At 43.1% G+C, this 15,227-nt stretch overlaps 1 protein-coding gene and 1 long non-coding RNA gene across 2 annotated transcripts in view; one reads left to right on the top strand and one right to left on the bottom strand.

The window, feature by feature from the left end:
* Positions 1–15,227, top strand: part of SCIN (scinderin) — an 85,087-nt gene that overhangs the window by 14,681 nt on the left and 55,179 nt on the right. The gene's annotated exons all lie outside the window — the stretch shown is intronic.
* On the bottom strand, positions 5,762–10,060 carry LOC123572337 (uncharacterized). The gene is made up of 3 exons (XR_012433223.1): positions 9,923–10,060; positions 8,010–8,120; positions 5,762–5,897 (listed from the first exon to the last, which is right to left on the bottom strand). It is a non-coding gene; the product is annotated as an uncharacterized lncRNA (long non-coding RNA).

Raw genomic sequence — 15,227 nt, 5'->3', positions numbered from 1 at the left:
CTCTTGAAAAGGTATGTCACAGTTAGCCACTAGTGAAGCATTCGATTTCCCAGGAGTAGGAATTCCTGTGGTGAGTTACTGATCCTGATGTTCCCATGTTCTGTTTCCTTGTTGTTTGGTCAGTGATGCAGCTTTACCCTGTTCTCCTCACGATTTAGAATCGATCACGCCCTCTCCCATTGTTCAGTCATGCTGCTTTGAAAAAACGGTCTCCACTTCCTCATTTACCAGTCAGTCTTTAACCCACAGTCCGACTTTCACTCCCACAGTTCCTCGGAAACTGTTCTTGTTATGGGCATCGATGACCCCTGCTAAATCCAGTGGACACCATGACATTATGCACTTGATTCTTGTGTTACAAACCACACTGTTGACTTTTCCCAGCTTCTCCAGCCTCACTCCTCCCCTGGCTTCCTTGTTTTTCTCCCTTTCAGGCCAATCTTATTCTTCTTTGTATGTCCTGCCCATCCCTTCAAGTGCTTTTTTAAAGGATTTTAATTATTGTATCTTCTTTTATACATTTTTCCTAAGCAAACTCATCCCCACCCAGAGCTTCAGCTACTACCCATGAGTCAATCTAAACTTTCAATCTAACTCAGACCTCTTGTCTGAGCTCCAAGTCAATAAAATTTCAGATATTTCATGTCATGTGTGTCATAAGAACCTCAAACTCAACACGTCTAGAAAATGGTTTCTTCTCTAATTGTCTTTATCTTATTAATGGAGCCACCACTCACTCAGGTTTTCAAAACCAAAATCCAGGAGTGATCCTGACAACTTCTCCTAAGGGCTCCACATTCATTTAATTGCTATCCTAGCCTATTCTACCTTCTAATTATCTCTTGAATCTTTCCTGTTCTCTTCATTGCTGTTGATACTGTCTTAGTACCCCGTGCCTGACACATTCCTTCAAGTCACGAGACTTTTGCTTTTGCAGATTGATTCCTTTGCCTAGAATACTAACCTCTTCTTTGGCACCTTTCTCCAGCAGGCATCCAATATTTTCTCATCCTTTGATACTCACTTCAGATATTGCCTTCTTCATAGTTCGTTTCCTGACCTTTTCTTCTGCTTCTCCTGTCCAGTGTCCCAGTCCTTTAGGGTCAGGTCTAGACTTAACTTTCCTGTCATTATGCAGAGACTTGCTTCTCAGCCTTTTCTATATTGCTTGTCTGTTTACGTATCAGTCTTCCTCACTCACTGTGTTTCTGAAATATAAAGCCTAGAACTTACAGCCACTCAACAAATGTTTCAACAAATGTATATCCATCCAGCATAAAGTATATGGCTCATGCAGTCACGTGTCTAGAGTGTTTTTATTCATTTATAGCTCAACTGTACCCTATTCTTAAGCTCCTATTTCCCCAGAAGGTTTAAAAATAATTTCAATTTATTGAAATGAATTTTGAATGGCCAATAAGTAAATGAAAAAATGCTCAACATCACTAATTATCAGGAAAATGGAAAGCAAAACCACTATGAGATACCATCTCATCCCAGTTAGAATGGCTGTCATCAAAAACACACACAGAAAAAACAAATGCTCATGAGGATGCAGAGAAAAGGGAAGTCTTATACACTGTTTGTGGTAATATAAATTCCTACAGCCATTATGAAAAATATTATGGAAGTTTCTCAAAAAAATAAAAATAGAACTACCATATGATCCAGCAATCCCACTACTAGGTATTTATCTAAAGGAAGGGACATTAGTATATTAAAGGGATACGCATGCCCCTATGCTGATTGCATCACTATTCACAATAGCAAACATATGGAATCAACATAAATATCCATAAATAGATGAAGAGATAAGGAAAATGTGGTATACACACAATGCAACAATAATCAGTCATAAAATAAAGAATGAAATCCTTCCATTTGCATCAACATGGATGAACCTGTAGGATATTACGTTAAGCAAAGTAAATCAGGCACAGAAAGATAAATATGTCATGTTCTCACTCAAATGCAGGGACTTAGAAATAAGTTCATAGGTCTAGAGAGTAGAATTGTGGTTATGAGAGACTGGGAAGGGTAGGGGGACGGGAGGATAGGGAGAGGTTAACTAACAGATACAAAATTATAGCAAGATAGGAGGAATGAGTTCTGTTCTACTGTTCTATAGTGCTATGTGGTGAATACAGTTAACAATCATTTACTGTATATTTTTTCAAAGCTAGAAAAGGATTTTGAGTGTTCCCAATACAAATAAGTGATAAATGTTTGAGGTGATTGATATGCTAATTACTCTGATTTGATCATTACACACTTAATATTTGTATCAAAATATCACTCCATAACCAATAAATATGTACAATTTTTACATGTCAGCTAAAAATAAAAGGGAATAAAGGTGAATTTTGTTAGCCATTAAAGCAGTTTGAACTTATCCTACCCATCCTCTTTTCCATCCCTCAGGAGTAGGGGACATATATGTAATATTATGGCCTGGGAGTCAGGAGTGAGGATGAGGATGAAAGTGTGAGTCTGGTTTGTAGTCATCAGTCCGCGCTAATCTATAACCTTCATTGAGCTGTAGTCAATAACCTCCATTGAGCTGTAGTCATTCCATTAATTCCATTAATTCTTGAGCTTTGGGCTTTGGCCTCTGTTCCCAAGATTTGCTAGGGAATATCCATAGGCTCCTTTTAGGCTTCTGATGTCATGGCCACATATTACTACAACACCCTTTCTGGTTCTGTCAGCCACCACTGCACTCTTCTCAGGAACTCTGCTTTGTTTTTCTCAGACTACCCTGTAGTTGAGGGACACTGTATCCTCATCGTACCAGTGCCCCTTGGCTCAATGGCTTGGATGCTACCCTCAGTCATTTCTGCTCTAATGCTTAGGCTCGTGGATGGGTGTAGGACAAATCAATTGGAAAGGAAGTGTGCTGGGCTCTTCTCAAAGATTCATTGCTTTGGGTTAGATGTCCTACTTTTTTCAGTCTTTTTTACTTTTTGAACCAGACAAAGTAGTCTTACACCACCTCACATTCTTGCCTACTCTATGGTTCCTGCAAAATACACTCCAGCCCCTAAGACCAACACTGTGCTACTTAAGATGCAAGACCAGCTTTCGAAACAGCATCCTCACTTACTCCTGGCCAAAAAACTGTAGCAAAATCAAGTTTCTTTTAAATTAAAACTATGTTGGCTTTCGGACTTTTGTCTCTGCTATTACTTAGAAATGCTTATTTTAAAACTAAAGACTGAACCACATCTTCTCTGTTCTAGATAAATTTGTCCTTACCCCCAAAGTAATGCATACCACTAGATTTATAAGAGGAAAGCCTCGAGGCAACAAGAATGGATAATGGGAAAGATACACCAAATCTTAAATCTCTAAAATGTACCCTGAAGTAAAAGTAGGGATGAATGGCATTTATTCTGTGCCTAGTATGTGCTGAGTGAATAGAATTGTATGGGTAAACAGCAGATACACTTTGACCTTCAGGTACTGTCAAATGCTGAGAGGTATAGACACATACTACAAGTAAGAGGATGACAAGGTAAAATGTGAGACATGCTGGAGGAAAGGTGTAAACACATTATAATTGGAGAATGGATGAGGGCACTGTAAAGTTAGCCGAGAGAAAGGACAAGAGAGAGAGAGACCTGAGGTCAGGCAAGTAAATTTATTAACCTGCCAGACTGCTTCACCACAGTCAGAGGAGGTAGCCCTGAGCTTACAAAGTGAGGGATTTATATGGGGGAGAGAGACCCTGGGGTTGTTTGTCGGTTAACCTTACCACATATCGTCTCATGACCAGCTTACAATATAGGAATTTACAAGAGGATATAACTTAGGTTTCTCCATGTTTCTCGTGACCTCCCGATGCCGCCTGTAGGGCTGTAAGCAAGTCTGGTGACCTTGCTGTAGCGCCTGGATAGGGGTCCAGGAATGCAGCTGCAGAGTATTCCCGGTAAGGGTCAACTGCATTGGGTTGGGGTGGGGGAGGTCTGGGGCAGCTTGTCCCTAACATTCCAGGCTTTTAATAGGTAATAGAAGAGGGGTGCCGTTGTCATCTGGCTGCTTCTTGCTGGATAGGGGCAATGGTTGTGGGGAGAGGCTGGGTAGTAGGGACTGCAGTTCCTGGAGCTGTTGGTATTTTTGGAGTAGCATCATATCTTGTACTGTTCCATTGGTGAAGGTTCTAACATGGTCCTGTAAAAACTGGATGAGGAGATGTAAGAGACATGGGCCAAGTGCTAAACGGAAGAAGAGGGTAATGGCAGGGCCTAGGAAGGGCAGTAGCCAGGGTGCTCAGGAGTTACGAAATCACTGGGGCTAGGAATTTGAAAGGCGCTGCCTGATTTCAGAAGATTTTTTTTTTTTTTTAGATGGAGTCTTGCTCTGTCGCCCAGGCTGGAGTGCAGTGCGCGATCTCTGCTCACTGCAAGCTCCACCTTCTGGGTTCATGCTACATGCCATTCTCGTGCCTCAGCTTCCTGAATAGCTGGGACTACAGGCGGCCACCACCACGCCTGGCTAATTTTTTGTATTTTTAGTAGAGAGTTTCACCATGGGGTTTCACCGTGTTAGCCAAGATGGTCTCAATCTCCTGACCTTGTGATCCGCCCACCTCGGCCTCCCAAAGATCTGGGATTACAGGCGTGAGCCACTGTGCCTGGCCAGAAGCTTTCTCACTTATTCGTCAAGCAGCATCTTGTACTAGTCCTGACTGGTTAGTATAGAAACAGCACTCTTCTCCTAAAAAGATGCACAGTCTGCCTTTCTTGGCAGTGAGGAGATCTAAACCTCAATGGTTTTGAAGTGTCACTGCTGCTTAAAGAGTCTAATTGGAATTGGAGAGCAAGTCTATTTGGGATTGGAAACCCTTTCGTGGGGTTTTGCAAGGGCCTGGTTGGCTTGTTAGTGGAGGAGATGGCGGATGAGGGAGAGTGTTGGGAGGTATTCACCTAGCTGAGAGTTAGAAGGGGGCCTGTTTTGTAAGAGGAAAGGGAGTCCGTACATTAACTCAAATGGACTGGGGAAGCAGGGTGCTTTTTGACTGGCTCTAATGCTGGCCAGTGCTATGAGCAAAAGGGAGGTCCATGGTTTTTGGACTTCAAGAGTGAGTTTGAGTAACTGAGCTGTAAGGATCCCATTTGCCCTTTTGACTTTTCCGGATGACTGGGGCCAGTATGGGATATGGAGACACCACTGGACGCCAAGGGACTGAGAAAACTGTTGAGTGATTTGGGAGATTAAGCTAGGGGACACTGTGTGATTGTATGGAGCAAGGGAGACCAAATCTAGGGATGATTTCTATTACAAGAATTTGGGAGACTTCTGTGACCTTTTCTGAAGAGGTAGGAAATGCTTCTACCCACCAAGAGAAGGTGTCTATAAGAGTAAGACTAAATTTTGTCCTCTTGACGGGATGCATGTGGGTGAAGTCTATTTGCCAGTCCTCCCCTGGGAGTGTTCTTCTGAGCTGATGTGTAGGGATGGAGGGAGAGTGGAGGGCCTTGGGAGGAAGTAACAGAGCATATACAACAACTTGAGGTTATGTTTCTTAGTGAGGTGAATCGATGGGGGAAGGAGAAATAGGGCAAAGGAGTAGGTATGGGGGTGCACATTGATATGGAAGGATTGGTGAGGAGATGTCAGAATTTCTTTGGTTTGCTCTTGGGGGAGGACAAGCTTTTGATTTTTGACTATCCAGTCCCCTTGAAAGGAGGCTCCTTGCTGTAGCAGCGAAGCTTTCTTGGTGGGAGAGTTGTTGGGTTGGGTTGCTGGGGTAACGAGGAGGAGGGGGCAAAGGCAGAAGATAGGGAGCCTCCTTTAGCTGCCTCATCAGCCTTTCTGTTCCCTCTTGAGATTTCATCCAATCCTGTTTGATGTCCTCAACAGTGTATAACTCCTGCTTTAGCTGGGAGGTGTGCGGCCTGAAGGAGTTGGTAAATAAGGGGGCCATTAGTGATAGGGGTTCCTTTGGCAGTAAGGAATCCTCTCTCTTGCCAGATAACAGCATGGGAACGAGGAATGTGATAGGTATATTTGGAGTCTGTATAAATGTTGACTCGTTTGCCTCTGGAAAGGGTTAGGACCCTGGTGAGAGCTATGAGTTCTGCTTTTTGCGAGGAGGATCCTGAGGGCAGGGGCTTGGCTTCAATTACTTGGTCAAGGGAAGCAACTGCATATCCAGCAATTTGGGGGGAGCCACTGGGCCCGGAAGAGGAGCCATCTATGAACAGTTAGTCATCAGGGTTAGTAAGAGACTCAGAGGAAATGCTTGGGAAATGTGGCTGTACGTGGTCCAGGATATCGGTGGAAGAATGAGTAGGAGGGGAAGAGGATATGGGGACTAAGGATGCTGGGTTGAGGGGAGCACTTCTGGCAAGACTGAATTTGGGATATTTAATAAAGAGGGCCTGGAGTAATTTAATCCTGGAAGGAGGAAGGGAGCTTAATGCTCGGGAGGAGAGGAGATCTTGTAGATTATGAGAACTGTGGACGGTGGTATTCTGGCTGAAAGTTAGTTTCCTGCTTTCTAGAGCTAAGCTGGCCACCGCTTCTAGTGCTTTAAGGCAGGTTGGCCACCCTTTGACTGTGTTATCTAGTTGTTTAGAGAGGTAAGCTACAGGGGCAAAGGAAGGAGGATTTCCTTTCTGTTGTCCTAAGACACCGAGGGCTATTCCTCAGCTTTCAGCAGTTATGGAGAGTGAAAGGTTGGGAGATATCAAGTAAGGACGGAGCTGACGCAGTGACAAGAGCAGTTTGGAGTTTGTGGAAGCTGGGGAGTATGTTATGTGAGGGGTTTAGGGGTTCATTGAGAGAGCCTTTGGCCGCTTCACAGAGGGGATGAGCTAGGAGGGCAAAGTTGGAAATCCATATTCTAAAGAAGCCTGCTAGCCCTAGGAAGGAAGGGATTTCCCTTTTGTAGGAGGGTGGGGGTCGATTTTCTTTTAATGCTGCCCCGGCTGTAGTCATAGCCTGGGCCCCAGGGGAAAGTTGAATTCCTAAGTAGGTCACCATAGAGGTGGAGACTTGGGCCTTGGAGGGGGAGACCCTATACCCTTTGAGAGGAAGAAAGTTTAAGAGAGTAGCGGCCATGTGAGTTTGAGAGTCTTTTAGAGAGGGGCTGCAAAGAAGAAGGTCATCCATGTATTGAAGAAGACGACTGGGAGACAGGTTTAAGGAAGTGAGGTCTCTGGCTAGAGCTTGTCTGAAGAAGTGAGGGCTATCCCTGAAGCCCTGAGGGAGGACAGTCCATGTGAGTTGTAGTGACTGGAGGGTGACAGGGTCAGTCCAGGTGAAAGCAAATAGGTTTTGGGAATCAGGGTGTAGGGAAATGGTAAAGAAGGCATCCTTCAGGTCAGTTTTGGTGTAGTGGGTGGTGTTGGCGGGGACGAGAGAGAGAAGTGTATAGGGGTTAGGGACTATGGGATGAATAGGGAGGACAGCCTGAATGATGGCTCGGAGGTCGTGAACAAGTCAGTATGAGCCATCAGACTTTTTAACAGGGAGGAAGGCGTGTTATATGGAGAGTGTGTTGGTCTAAGAAGACTGCGTGAGCAGAGCTTGTTTATGATGGGCTGTAGGCCCTTTTGGTGGGTTAGAGAGATGGGATACTGAGGAACGTTGGGAAATTTGGAGGGGTCTTTTAACTGGATTTTGATAGGGTCATGGTGAGCCGCTATGGAAGGGTTAATGAGAGAGGCAGGAAGTGGGTACTGGGGAGAGGGGTCAGGAGCTGGACTAGCGGAGAGGAGCAGGAGGGGCCTCTGGTTGAGGGGGGCAAGAAAAGGTGATAGTAGCTTTGACTTTGGCTGAAAGGTCTCAGTCTAGAATGGGGGTGGGGCAACGAAGCATGACAAGGAAAGAGTGTGAGAAAACAGCATCAAACAGGAAACAAGTAAGAGGTGTGGTGGCAAGTGGACGTGAGATGAGTCTGTCAACACCCACAACTGAGACTTGAGAGGGATGAGTGGGTCCTGAGAACTCAGGCAAAGCTGAGTAGGTGGTCCCACTATCAATGAAAAAAGAGATCGGCTTACCTGCTACTAGTAGAGTTACCCTGGGCTCTGATGCAGTGATGGCAGTGGGAGCTGGGCGCCAGGGGCCAGGGACCCTGGGCCTCATCAGTCTTCAGTGGCTAGGCCAAGGAGCTGTGGGAGTGCAAGCAATTCTTCACTTTTTGTCTTGTTGAAGGATTGGTGGCTCTGAGAAGCAGGCTTGTCTATCCATCTGTTGAGAGGACAGTCAGACTTCCAGTGGCCTGTCTACTGGCAGACTGGGCAAGGGCTCTTCAGCACTCATTGGTTGGGACATCCCTGCATCCAGTGGCCTTCTTTGCCTCACTTAAAACAAGGCCCAGGAGGGTTGCTGCTATCGGGTCTTTTGTGCCCTTGGGTACTATGGCTAGGCTGACGGATAGCCACTGCTAGAAGCTGGTATTTAGCACGATCTCTTTGGGCTTTATCTAATTTATTTTGCTCATCCTGTTATTAAAGACTTTGAAAGCCAGGTTAAGGAGGTCTTGTTGTGGGGTTTGAGGACCATCTTAAGCCTTTTTAAGTTTGTGGCAGATGTCGGAGGCAGACTGGAAAATAAAATGAGCTTTAAGAACAACAGTTCCTTCTCAGGAGGCGGGTTCGATGTGGGTATATTTTTGGAGAGCCTCTGTAAGGCGGGAAAGGGATTGGGCAGGATTTTCATCTGCCTTTTGGGAAATTAAGTTTTTCAAAATTTACAGCCCATGGGCAGCTTTGTTAAGGCCTGCAATGAGGCAAGTAATCATATGGCTACAGTATGCTCGGCCAGGGTCTGTGGGTTGGTATTCCCAGGAAGGCTCTTCCTGGGGAACAGCAGCAGCTCCTACGGGCTTAGTAGGATCCTGCCGATGAAGATCATCGGCATATGCCTGTGCTGCGAACCACACTCTTTCCTTCTCTTCTGGAAGGAGGGTAGAAGAAAGGATAAAGTAGAGAGCATGCCAAGTGAGTTCATAAGATTGAGTAAGATATTTAAACTCTTTGATATAAGTATCGGGATCGGAGAAGGACCCAAGACATTCTTCAATCTGTATGAGATCGTAGAAGGAGAAAGGGACGTGGACATGGACGATGCCCTCGGCTCCTGCTACTTCCCGGAGAGGAAGCAAGGGAGCTGGTTGCTGAGCACGTTGGGCCTGAGAGCGGGTGAGGGGCGGAGACAGAGAGGACTCAGAGTCAGAAGCAGGCTGGTTGGAGAGAGCAGGGGAGAGGGGTAGAGCCGGAGAATGGACATGCAGTGGAGGATCATGATGCTGTCGGGGAGGGAGAAAATCCATGGGGTTAAAGGAAGAAGAGTCATTGGCTGGGGCTGTGGGTGGGGTGGCAGGAGATCAATCAGGATTTGAGCTGGCAAGTAGGATTTGGAAACTAGAGCAGGACTGGCAGAGAGAAGGGTGGTTACGGAGAATGAAGAAAGCCTGAACATAAGGAATCTCAGACCATTTATCATTGCGACGGCAAAAGTTGTCTAAGTCTTTAAGTATATTGAAATAGAAAGCACCGTTTTTGGGCCATTGGGATCCATTGTCCAATTGGTATTGAGGCCATGCGGTAGTGCAGTAAAAGATAAGCCTGTTAGAACGGATCTCTGAATGGAGGCCGAGAGCCTTGCGATTGCAGAGGAGACACCCAAGGGGGGTGGTCTTGGGAGGGGTAGACAGAGAGACTCCCATAGTGAATGAAGGAGGTGGGGGTAGAGGAAGAAGAGACCACCAATGACAAGGACGAGAGAGGGCGGCCCCTGTCTCATGGGCCTTGTCCGGAATAGAGGAGGTAGCCACCGAGTCAGGCGTCCCTGAAATGGAGGAACCAGAGGCCTGGAGGCCAGAGGAAGCCCTTGGCCCAGCGCTGGGTCTTTTGGGAGTGAAGAGGCGGTCAAGGCTTCCGGGTAATAGGCAAAAGTCTCTCTTACTCACCCCAAGCAGAGGATCTGATGGTGGATGAGGTCACCAACAGTGGGGGAGTCTGAGAGATCCTTCGGGTCTTCAGCGGGTTCAGGAAGGGGAGATTGGCTGGGTAAGGGATGATAGGAGAGAGAGAGGTCGAGAAAGAGAGGGAGTCCTCTAAGGCCGCCCGGCCAGAGCCTATTCCCTCCCTGAGTTTTGGCACCAAAACGTAAGATTAGCCAAGAGAAAGGATGAGAGAGAGACCCAGGGTCAGGCAAGTAAGCTTATTATCCTGCCGAGCTGCTCCACCAGTCAGAGGAAGCAGCACTGAGCTTACAGAGTGAGGGATTTATATGGGGGAGAGAGACCCTGGGGTTGTTTGTCAGTTAACATTACCACATATCTCGTGACCAGGTTACAATATAGGAATGTACAAGAGGATGTAACTTAGGTTTCTCCATGTTTCTCATGACCTCCCCCATGCCGTCTGGAGGGCTGTAAGCAAGTCTGGTGACCGTGCTATAGCGCCTAGATAAGGGTCCAGGAATGCAGCTGCAGAGTATTCCCGGTAAGGGTCAACTGCATTGGGGTGGAGGTGGGGGTCTGGGGCAGCTTGTCCCTAACATTCCAGGCTTTTAATAGGTAATAGAAGAGGGGCACCATTGTCATCTGGCTGCTTCTTGCTGGATAGGGATGATGGTTGAGGGAAGAGGAGCAGGCACTATGAAAGACAACTCTTAAGATATTACAATTTGTGCTTTAATACTCAGCCATGGTTTCACATTAGAATCATTTGGAAAAGTTTTTTTAAATGCTGGTAACTGACTTGACTCCTGAAGATTCTGAGTTTAAAGTTTTGGAATTTGGTGTTGGGACTTCTTAAGATTCCTTCCCTCCGGGATACCATAATATAATGTACATTGAATGTTGAAAATCACTTCAAGAAAATGTCTAAAGGTGCTGGACAATTCAGGGTCGTATTGTTACCAGTGGAAGGTATCCGAATTACCAGTGGCAAACCCATATGGGTCTGTAGCAACCTCAATTTTTACCTCCTCAGAAGAAAGAATTCGACTGAGGGACATAAGGCAGAGAAAGAGACCAAGACAAGTTTCAGAGCAGGAGTGGAAGTTTATTTTTAAAGGCCTTAGAACAGGAAGGAAAGGAAAGGAACATATGCTTGGAAGAGACCCAAGCAGGCACCAAGGTCAAGTGTGGTGTTTCCTTTGATCCTAGGACTTTATAGATTCCTTTCCCATGATTCTTCCCTTAGGGTGGGCTGCCCGCATGTACAGTGCCCTCCTTACCCTTGGGAGGTGGGCACATGCAGTGTGTCTAGGAAGTCATACACACGCCCACCTGAGGCTTTTTTCCTTTTTCCAGTGGTGTGTCCCCAGAAGGTCATACTCCACCATGTTGTCTCTTCATGCATATCCCCAAGAAGTTGCTTCTTCCTGACGTCTGTGTTCAATTAAGTGCAATAGGTGTGGACCATCAGGAAATGGCCTCCCTGACGTCTGTGTTCACTTTAGTGCAACAGGTGTGGACCATCAGGAAATGCCCTCTTTCTGGTGCCAGCTGCCAATTTATCACTTTTAGAGAGGCAATGTGATCATTGCTGAACCATCAACTGACATTCCTAGTGGTTCGGGGAGGGCCCTCTCCTGCTCCACTCATGCCTGCGTAACTACCTGTAACAATACGCATGAAGAAGTAGTAATTCTTGATGATTGAGCAGTTGAGTCACCAACTTAGGTGGCTGGCAGAAATGCTTTTTGTTAAAGTATGACTATAAGCTTTTTTTTTTTTTTTTTTTTCTGGTTTGGCAAACACTTTGACTAGTAAGAGAATATAATTTCACCTGTACTCACTGATGCTATGCAAAGATCCCTCCCAAAACTGTTCATCTGGTCCTGGTGAGTGGCATCACTACCAGCAATCAAGCTAGAATTGTCCAAGTCATTTTCCTTTTCCCTGTCCCTCTACTGCACAGCCAAATGGCATTATTGATCAATCCTATAGGCTTAGACGTTCTAAATATTTATTTCTCCTCCCTCTGTCACCACTGATGTGCCCTAATTCAAATGTAGTTGCTTCCTTTCTGGTCACCAAGCCTTCAGTGGCCCTGCACACCACTCCATTCATCTTGCGTCCTTCATTCAGAGGTAGTTTGAAAAACACACACAATATATTTCAATACATATGTCACTGAAGGATATTGAGTTGTGTGGGCTTTGAGGAAACAGCAAAATAGACATAAAGAAACATTTGTTTATTCAAACAAGTTAAGTCATATTTTAAACTTTTAAAATAAAAAAGGTTCCTGGAGTTATCTCACAAATCATCATTTTTAAACTATACTTAGAGAACCTCTGGGCTAAAGATACATCTTAATGAATTTCTATATTTGGGTAACTAGATCTAAGGGAAAGCTAAACACAGGAAAGACTAAGCCAATAGATGCCAGGAAGAGGAAGTCTGGCCTCATGTTCTCCTTTAATGAAATTTTAGATGTATTTAGAATAATAACTTAGAAAAGGACGAAAGAGTAGCAAGCTTATTATGCTGAATTCTTTGCTCATGTTGAGTCAACATCACATAGGCTGTTTGGGATGCTCCTTTAAACACAGCCTCTGAAATCTTGCTTTTTCTCAAGGGCACCATTGAGCATTGTTTTATTTTTGCCCTTATTTTCTGTCCTCAAATGATGTCTGGCTGCACTTATTAACTCACCACATAGTTTAAAGAAATTTTAGAAACCTCTGGTTTTCGAGACCAATAATTGGACTCCCCTCCCCAAGTGTGGTTGTTTCTATAAATATCACTTACTTGCTCTTATTTCTTGTAACTAGTGGACCAGACTAACTGCCAGTAACAGATTGTACTTATAGTCTTATTTCTTCCTTTTCCAATTGTGCAGAATAATTTTATTTTTCTTTAATAGTTTGTATATTAAGAGTTAATTATAGTTTCACAAACTTCTGCTAGAGGATGTTCCTATACAACATGTCCATCAGCTTTCTGCCAGAATTTAAGTGGATTTCATTCCAAATTATTTACAAATGGATAATTTCATATTTACAGGGCTTTTTTTTTTAACATTACTTCCCTAAAGAAATATAATATTTAGTGTTGAGTTGTTAAATGCCTTGGGATCTTAAATGGTGAAATAGTTGCCCCTGAAACTGTTTGCTTTACAATTTTCAGTGTCTAGCACACTTAAATCAAGTCAATGAATGGTTTTTAAATTAAATTCTTTTAAAGCATTATACATAAAATAACTTAGATTATAGTGAAAACTTTTTGTTGTAGTAATAGGTATTTACCTATCACATTTATTCAGACTTTTTTTAAGTTTATGAAGGAATTTATTTTTTAAGCCTACTCCCTGGAGGAAACAGAGTAAGTTGAATTATAGAAGAGAGTTTTTTTCAAGCATGGTGCCAACTGAATACAAAGTTTCCTTGTGCCAGAGTGGTGAAGTAGTCATAACTAACTACCTCTGAATAGAGTAAGTGTTGGGCAGTACGATTTATTAATAAAACTACACGCACTTCTTTCAGCACAGTAGAGCTCTGTTAAAATGAGATATCCTAAACACATTATCCACACATGGTAGAATATAAATTTTCATATTTGATGAAATACTAAAATTGTGTTTTTAAAGCAAGTTTTAATGTGCTGCTGCCACCACTGAATGAACATTTAATTAGATTAAATAAAAACGGTGTTATCAGGCTGGCACAGTGGCTCACGCCTGTAATCCCAGCACTTTGGGAGGCCAAGGCAGGTGGATCACTTGAGCCCAGGACATCGAGACCAGCCTGGGCAACATGGTAAAACCCCATCTCTACAAAAAAAAAAAAAAAAGAGTTCGCAGCTGTAGTCCCAACTACTCAGAAGGCTGAGGCAGGAGGATTGCTTGAACCTGGAGGCAGAAACTACAGTGAGCTGAGACTGCACCACTGCACTCCAGCCTAGGTGACAGAGCCAGACTCTGTCTCAAATAAAAAGCAAGAGAGAGAGATAGAAAGAAAAAAAAACAGTGTTTTAATTAATAATGACTTGTTAGGCAATCTGACTTTTAGCCATTTACAATTAAAGTTATTATTTTATTAAATTTTTTACCTCAACCATTGAAAATAAGTCTACTAAGTAGGAAAATATGTTACTTGTATGTAAATGGTGGCATAAAATAAGGTGAAAATAAAAAAGAGAACTCAAGTCATTCATTTTCATGCTGAATAAGAAGTTTTCTGTAACCACTTTGCTTAGTAATTTAGTCACCTTTGAGGTAAAAAGAAAACTTCACTTTTAAAGTTTTACTATTTTTGTGAGTATTTCGTAGATATGGTTTTACTATTTTAAAGTAAAGTAACTTAGAGAAACTGTGGTCTCTAAGCAATGGTAAGAAATATTTCTATAACTAAATTTACCTCTGAATTGATATGCACATAAAACTCCCAACTCACAGTAATATCATAGAAAATATTCTGGGATCCATAAAATATTATAGAATCCTATGTTAAATGTTAAATAATAATTATGTTTGTAAAATTATTAAGTTTACATTCACTTTAAAACACATTTTACCAAGCTCCCATAATGTTTTACATATGCTAATAAAATTTACTATGATTTTATATAATCTCATTGAAGTAGATGAGAGGTCACTTATACAACTAAGGTAATAAAAATATAAACATCTGTTAAATGATTATACAACTACAAAGTAAGTTAGTTGTGAAACCTTGCTAATAAATCTGAAAAATTCTAGAGAGCTAAATTCTGATCTACTTCTTATCTTTCACTTTAATGTAAAATATAATTATTAGAAGTCTGTATTCTCAAACTTGCAGAGAAAATAATTGCTCGCAAAATATCATGGAATAAGATTGGAAGACGAATCTGAGCAAAACACTAGTTTGTATTTCATGGTGTGTGTGTGTGTATACGTGTGTGTGTGTGTGTGTGTGTGTGTGTGTATCACATTTTCTTTATCCACTCATTGATTGATGGGCATTTGAGCTGGTCCCATATTCTTGCAATTGTAAATTGTGCTGCTATAAACATGTGTGTGCAAGTATCTTTTTTATATAATGACTTCTTTTATTCTGGGTAGATACCTATTAGTGGAATTGCTGGGTCAAACAGTAGATCTACTTTTAGTTTGTTAAGGAATCTCCACGCTGTTTTCCATAGTGGTCGTTACTACTTTACATTCCCACCAACAGTATAAAAGCGTTCCCTTTTCACCACGCCCACACCAACATCTATTATTTTTTATTTTTTCATTATGACCATTCTTGCAGGAGTGAGGTGGTATTGTCTTGTG

Source organism: Macaca fascicularis, chromosome 3, assembly GCF_037993035.2.
Source record: "Macaca fascicularis isolate 582-1 chromosome 3, T2T-MFA8v1.1".
Classification (NCBI taxonomy): Eukaryota; Metazoa; Chordata; class Mammalia; order Primates; family Cercopithecidae; genus Macaca; species Macaca fascicularis.
The sequence above is the reverse complement of the archived record's forward strand: the minus strand, read 5'-3'. Positions and strand labels throughout refer to the sequence as shown.